An 8,498-nucleotide genomic window follows, 5' to 3' on the forward strand; every position below is an offset into this window, starting at 1 on the left:
AAAAAGAGTACAGCGCGTATTTTGCTCCCCCTGATGAAAATATCACTTAATATCTCGAAGACGACGCATTCCAATTTTGTATCTCATTTTCTCAAAGGTTGATGTTGGCAATGCTTTGGTGAACATATCCGCCAAATTGTCACTTGAACGAATTTGTTGGACATCTATTTCACCCTTCTTTTGAAGATCATGAGTGAAAAAGAATTTTGGTGAAATATGTTTTGTTCTGTCTCCTTTGATGTATCCTCCCTTCAGTTGAGCTATACATGCAGCATTGTCTTCATACAATATTGTTGGAGCGTCTTTTGTCAAAGAAAGACCACATGTTTCTTGAATGTGTTCAGTTATTGATCTTAACCAAACACATTCTCGACTTGCTTCATGAATGGCTATTATCTCTGCATGATTTGAGGAAGTGGCAACCATAGTTTGCTTTGTTGAACGCCATGATATAGCTGTACCACCACATGTAAATAAATAGCCTATTTGCGATCGACCTTTATGGGGATCAGATAAATATCCCGCATCTGCATAACCAATCAATTGTGACGTGGAATCATTTGAGTAAAACAATCCCATATCAATGGTACCTCGAAGGTATCTGAATATATGCTTAATTCCATTTCAGTGTCTGCGTGTTGGTGAAGAACTAAATCTTGCTAACAAGTTTACTGAGAAAGCTATATCTGGTCTAGAATTGTTGGCAAGATACATTAATGCACCAATTGCACTAAGGTATGGTATTTCAGCACCAATAAGCTCTTCATCATTTTCATAAGGCCGAAACGGATCTGTATTAATATCAAGAGATCTCACAACCATTGGAGTACTCAATGGGTGTGCTTTATCCATATAAAATCTCTTTAAAATATTTTCAGTATATGTTGACTGATGGACAAATATCCCATTTGTAAAATGTTCAATTTGTAGACCAAGACAAAATTTTGTCTTTCCAAGATCTTTCATTTCAAACTCCTTTTTCAGGCATTTTACTGCCTTTGAAAGTTCTTCTGGAGTTCCAATAATATTTAAATCATCAACATATACTGCTATTATGACAAATTCAGATCCAGACATTCTCATAAAGACACAAGGGCAAATTGGATCATTTTTATATCCTTCTTTTAGCAAATATTCGCTAAGACGATTGTACCACATTCGCCCTGATTGTTTCAACCCGTACAAGGATTTTTGAAGTTTTATTGAGCAATTTTCTCGAGAATCCTTGTATGCTTCAGGCACTTTGAACCCTTCGGGAATTTTCATAAAAATGTCGTGGTCCAATGAGCCATATAAATAGGCAGTGACCACGTCCATTAACTGCATTTCAAGCTTTTCATGAACTGCCAAATTCATTAGATACCTGAAAGTAATTGCATCCACCACAGGGGAATATGTTTCCATATAGTCAATGTCAGGTCTTTGCGAAAAACCTTGGGCTACAAGTCGTGCTTTATATCTTACGACTTCACCCTTTTCATTTCGTTTACGCACAAAAACCCATTTGTGCCCTACTGGCTTGACACCTTCAGGTGTTCGAACTATTGATCCGAAAACTTCACGTTTTTCAAGTGAAGTTAACTGTGCTTGAATTGCATCCTTCCATCTTGGCCAATCATTTCTCTGTCTGCATTCATCGACAGATTTTGGTTCAAGATCCTTATCTTGTTGCATTATTTCAATGGAAACATTATAAGCAAAAATATTATCGACCACAATATTATTTCGGTTTCACCGTTTTCCTGTCGAGACATAACTTATTGAGATTTCTTCATTCTCATTATTTTCAGGTACTTGGACCTCCTCGGTGGTATCACCATTTGTTGTATCTCTGGGCTCTTCTTGAGCACTCGCCTCCAAATTATGATCATCTTGATCATTCATTCCTTTCCTTTTTCGAGGATTTTTATCTTTGGAACCAAATGGTCTTCCACGTTTTAAGCGTGGTCTAGATTCATTTGCCTGAATAAGTTGTCCTACCGGGACATCAACTCGAACTTGAGCATTAGCAGCTGGGATATGCGATTTAGTAACCCGTGGAAGGTTAGTAAATGCATCCGGCAGTTGATTTGCAATATTCTGCAAATAAATCATCTTTTGAACTTCTTGCTCACATTGATTTGTTCGAGGATCTAAATGAGATAGTGACAATGAATTCCAATCTATCTCATTTTTCATCTGCTTATGTTCTCCCCCTAATGTTGGGTATACTGATTCATCAAAATGACAATCAGCAAATCTTGCCGTAAATAAATCTCCAATCATAGGTTCCAGATATTTTATAATAGAAGGAGATTCATACCCAACATATATTCCCAACCTTCTTTGGGGATCCATCTTTGTGCGATGCGGTGGAGCAATTGGGACATATACCGCACACCCAAATATTCTAAGATGGGATATATTTGGCTCCCTTCCAAACGCCAACTGTAATGGGGAAAATTCATGATAATTTGTTGGCCTTATGCGCACAAGTGCTGCTGCATGCAAAATAGCATGCCCCCATACTGAAATAGGAAGTTTTGTCCTCATTAGCAATGGTCTAGCTATCCATTGGAGGCGTTTAATCAATGATTCCGCTAGACCATTTTGTGTATGTACATGAGCGACCGGATGCTCAACTTTTATTCCAATCGACATACAATAATCATTAAATGATTGAGATGTGAACTCACCAGCATTATCAAGACGAATTGTCTTTATTGCATAATCTGGAAATTGTGCTCTTAACCTTATAATTTGAGCTAACAATCTCGCAAAAGCCATGTTGCGAGTTGATAATAAGCACACATGTGACCATCTTGTAGATGCATCTATCAAGACCATATAATATTTAAATGGTCCACATAAAGGGTGAATTGGCCCACATATATCACCCTGTATACGTTCCAGAAACGCAGGGGATTCAATCCCAACCTTAGTTGCTGATGGTTTGATAATCAGTTTTCCTTGGGAACAAGCAACACAATAGAATTCCTTAGATTGAAGAATTTTCTGATTCTTCAAAGTGTGCCCATGTGAATTCTCAATAATTCTGCGCATTATATTATAACCGGGATGGCCCAACCGGTCATGCCAAATGATAAAATCATCAGAATCAGTAAACCTTTTGTTTACAATGGCATGTGATTCAACAGTACCAATATTTGTATGGTACAACCCAGAAGAAAGTGCAAGTAATTTTTCGTGCACAATTTTCTTCTCCATATTTATTGTAGTAATATAAATGTATTCAACCTTTCCTTCATTTGCAGTCTCAATATGATAGCCATTTTGGCGAATAACCTTGAAACTTAATAAGTTTCTTTGAGACTTACTACAATATAATGCATTATCAATTACCAATATCGTTCCTCCAGGTAGTAATAAGGTTGCTTTTCCAGAGCCTTCAATTAATTTTGTACTACCAGATATTGTATTGACATAGTCCTTTTTCATAATCAAATGACAAAAATATTTCTTTTCTTTTAATATCGTATGAGTTGTGGCACTATCCAAAATGCACATATCTCCATTATTCATCTTGAATCCAATTGAAGACTGATAAATTTATTTATCTTCATAAAATAAAAATGCATTGTAAGAAATAAAATAAGTAACAATTTTGCTAGAAAAACATAAGTCCTTTTTTTTTAAAAGTTAAATTATGGTAATTTAGAATTTAAAAAATTATATGATTCAATTATGATGAATGTTACAATAATTTAGTTTATGGAATTGTATACTTATTAACCTTAAATAAATATTATACACAAGTATTAAAAACAAATATAAAATATTATAAAACATTAATATAATATTATTCATCATGTATAGATAATTTGTTTATTGACAAAAATAATACAATCATTATATATTATTAATGTCTAAAACATTAACAAGAATAAATAGTTATTATAATGACATTAAATAAGGCGAATATTATTTTTAGTAACAATATGATATTAAGATTAAATAATAACACACTAATAGTAATTAATTACAACATTGTAAAATAGCACAATGTAATAAATAATATACAATTATCATAAAAATGTAACCTTGATTATTATTTTTTTTCTTCAAATACATAAACGTAAAAACACAATAATTCAAAGTACATGATAACATATTAAAAAACATGAAATTAAACATCAATTAAGATCCTTAAAAAAATCTTCAACCTCCAAATGAGTAATATCATTGAGGTCATTAAAATCATCATCCCTTAAGGCCATATTTGCTTCAATATTATCATTATTCAAAGGCCTTGTCTCAACATTATTTTCGAACGCCAAGTGTGACTCTATCCGAGCATTAGAAGAAGAGGCACCACCTCTATTTGCCTTTCTTTTAAAAGAATTTTGATAAAGTCTTACAAAATGCTCATGCGTCCGACATTCATTTTTCCAGTGGCCTTTCATGCCACAACGATGAAAGTTACTTTTTGAAGGGCCATTTTGAGAACTGATATTGTTCTCCCTTTTATGTTGACCACTACCACGACGATTATTATATCGTCCTCTGCCATTGCCACGCCCACGCACATTATTATGACCTTGATATTTATTATGTCTTCTTTCAGACTGGCCATGTGCTTTTACCATATTTGCCTCCGGTAACGGAGCAGTTCCAGTGGGACGGGCTTCATGATTTTTCATTAAAAGGGCATTATGTTGTTCAGCCACCAGAAGGCATGATATCAATTCAGAGTATTTTTTAAAACCCTTTTCACGGTATTGCTGCTGTAATATTACATTAGAGGCATGAAAAGTAGTTAGTGTCTTTTCTAACATGTCCTCATCATTTATATTTTCCCCACATAATTTTAATTGGGAAGTTATTCTAAATACAGCAGAATTATACTCAATTACGGTTTTAAAATCTTGAAACCGTAAGTGCATCCACTCATAACGAGCCCTTGGCAATACCGTTGCCCTGAGGTGGTCATACCTCCCTTTTAAGTCTTTCCACAATTCAAGTGGATCTTTCACTGTCAAGTATTCCATTTTTAGGCTTTCATCTAGATGATGACGAAGGAAAATCATAGCCTTTGCTTTATCCTGACTTGATGCTGTATTTCCTTCAATTATAGCATCACCAAGACCCTTAGCGGTAAGGTGAATTTCAGCATCAAGTACCCATGACAAATAATTTTTACCAGAAATATCAAGTGCCACAAATTCCAATTTTGACAAGTTTGACATGATGAAAATTAATTTGAAAGTAACAAAGATAACTTAAAAATTAAATTTCTTTAGTAGATATACCTGATATAGAAGTTAATTTTCTGAAAAATTAGAGCTTCGTGCTGATAACGTGTTATGAATTAACTAACTTGACAATTTTATAAAGGAAGAAGAACAAGAGAATATGTATATAGAAAGTATTAATAGAGAGAGTAGTAATATAGAGAGAGTAATAGTAATTCTTTCTTTTATGTGTTTGTGTGTTTTTACATTGAAGTTTAAGGCTATATTTATAGCCATATTTACAAGTGGAGGAAAATATTAATGGGCATTTTACCCACTTAAAAAGTAAATGGACTATCCACCATTTTAAGTGGACAACCATTTTACTTGGTTGATATTACTTGGTTGATAATAGTAGGATAATTAAAACTCAACGTTTTTAATTAGAGATTTAAAGTTTGATATAAAAAATATATATTAAAAATGCTGTCACCAAATATTTAAAGAATTAGTTTGAACCTATTTCCAAATATAAGAGATTATTATTGTTATTTTCTCAACCTATATGACTAAATTATCAATATTTCTTGTAGTTTATTTTTCTATTTAATTAGATATTCAAAGTTCATTAAATATCAAGAGAGTAAAGCACTCAATATCAAAAGATTTTTCATTTCAAGGACTCGCTCTCGAGAGCACAATTAAATGTGAAAGAAATTTTAACTAGTATTTCATTACATTACTCAATGATAAGTGACTAATTGCAATGATTCTTTTTAAGAAAAATAAAAATAAATTGTTATGTGGTTGATGGAGTGCAGGTGCAACCAAAAAAAGCCTTGACTGTCTTGTTGCTTAATGAAATAACAATAATATATTGATCGTAATTTTATAGGTAGAGTTTGAAAAAAATAGTATGTATAAAGATTTTGTTTCTATTTTGTGAAAGTAAATAGGTTATTTTCGATAGACATTCGACTCAAGTCAATCATTTCAAGATAAGTTTGAAAAAAAAATATAGCAATGAAGAAATCATATTGGAAATAATGTAGAAAAAAAGTGTAACACCCAAGCTTTTAAAAACGTCTAAATTAGCTCGTACCTTTGCGACAAAACAAGAGAGTGATTAATAAATTAAAATTATGTGGTATGACATATTTTAAGTGTTCAAGGTGCGTATCTTAAGTTTTGAAGTTTAGCAGGATGCAAAATAAAAGTTGACAAAAATTATGATAAGTTTCTTTATAGAGAATTCTTTGAAATTTGGGTCAAATATCTCGAGATTTTCTCCAAATACATAAAGATTTATGGGGCACATGACCTATCAAGTCAAAGATCTACGAGTCTAGTTTTCAACTTATCAAACCGTTCGTCAATATGACTTTAGAATAGAGAGATTTTTATATTTTCGTAACACTGCGCAAGCAGGCACGTGCAGCAAGCCCGCTAGGTCGGTGGGACTTTATATATATCTTATTCTTCATTTTTTCTTCATATTTTTCAGTAATAAATTAGAAAAAGCTCCAAACCCATTTCTAGGATCACTCAAGTTAGTAATTTACCTGACCTAAGTCCTTGACGGAAGTTATTCTATGCCCTAAGCTCGTCATCGTGGTATAATTTGTTTTATCAATTTCATAGCGTATCACACTTTGATGTTGGGGCAGCAAGGTTTTGGTCATATCTTGAGGGTTCTAGGTGTGTTACGAGCTTAATATCAAGGTAAGACCCTTTTTTATTGTTTCTAGCTTTGATAAGCTGCAAATAGTAATTTGCGATAAAAAATCATATCTTTTGTCGGATTGTTGTGGTACCTTGTATTAGAGGGCTGATTGTAAAAATGTCATGTTGGGAGGAATTTGGAAAGAATTCAATAGACCACGTGAGTTCATCGAAAAAGGTATGTTAAGGCTATTTCCTTTTTCCGGCATGTTTCCATTGCGCTTAGGAACTACAAGAAGGTTCTAGTTATCTTTGTTATATTTAGCCAAGATTGTTGGTTGTTGGCTGCCCAAGCTGTTGTAAAACTCCCTTATAAGGATTCGTATTCTGTTAGTAGCGGCCCTGTGTTGGGCATGACTTGCAAACTATTCGTATAGGTTGCTTATAACTAAATTGCTCGACTTTAGCCTATTGAATTATTATTGTTTCTCTTGGGGCTATTGTGGTTAGCTACAGGAATGTGATCGTGCCTAAGAAGGCTATGTGTTACCTATAGGGCTATATTAGTGCCTAAGAAGGCTATGTGCTGCCTATAGAACCATTGTGCTGTCTACGAGGGATATGAGTTGCCTACGGGTCTCTATTGATGCCTGAGAAGGCTATGATTTGCCTAGGGGGAAATGTTGTTGCCAAGAGGGCTATGAATTGACTATGAGGTTATATTGATGCCTAAGAGGGCTACGTGCCGCCTAAGGAGCTATATTATTATCTAAGAGGGCAATGTGATTGCCTACGGGGCTAGGAGACTACCGATAGGGGTATATAGACTGAATTGACACCTTTTGAGCTTATGGGGGCCTAGGCAAGTGGTATTGTGTGTTGTTTGTACCGGCCAAGCTTATGGGGGCTTGATTAGGTTGTTTGTTTTATTATTTTTGATGTGTTTATATTTAAGAGCAGGTTAGTACGCTTATCTTAATCTTGATTCATTTATCTGATTACTCTCAATATATTATGATACTTGCTTATAGTTTATCGCCTTTCATACTCGGTACATTATTTCGTACTGATGTTCCATTGCCTAGGGGCACTGCATTCATGCCTGCAGGTCCCGACAGACGACCGGATAGACCTCTTGAGCAGCAGGGTTGACTTCTAGCAGGTTAGCTAGCCATTTTCTTTCGAAGCTACCACCATTTGGAGGTTTGTTATCTTTTGTTGTATATGTTCTTTTTAGGTAGGCCAGGGGCCTGTCCCTCCAAGCTTTACTACTCTTAGAGGTTTGTAGACTAGTGTATGGGTTGTATAGCTATGTTATGGCCATGTTAGTCTAGTTTGTTGCGTTATTGGGCTTAATAGTTGTTTGATGCATTGTCTTGTTACATACGTGCTTTTAGCTTCTGTTTTGATATCATGGTGGCTTCGACGGCCCATTCAGGACTTGTGTGCTAATTGACTATTTCTTTGTATGAACTGTTGGGAGTAGCTATTTCATTTATAGAGTTGTTGACAAGGGCCTTGCCGGTCGAAGGCTTAATTTTAAGACGAGATATACTTGTTTGTATTCTTGATTGTGGGTGGCTGCTATGCGCCAGTAGCAAATGGTTCAGCAGGATTGGCGCGGGCCTGAGTTCAAGCATTAGGTGTCAATTGCGCCCCTTGAGT

Source organism: Solanum dulcamara, chromosome 9 (assembly GCF_947179165.1).
Source record: "Solanum dulcamara chromosome 9, daSolDulc1.2, whole genome shotgun sequence".
NCBI lineage: Eukaryota > Viridiplantae > Streptophyta > Magnoliopsida > Solanales > Solanaceae > Solanum > Solanum dulcamara.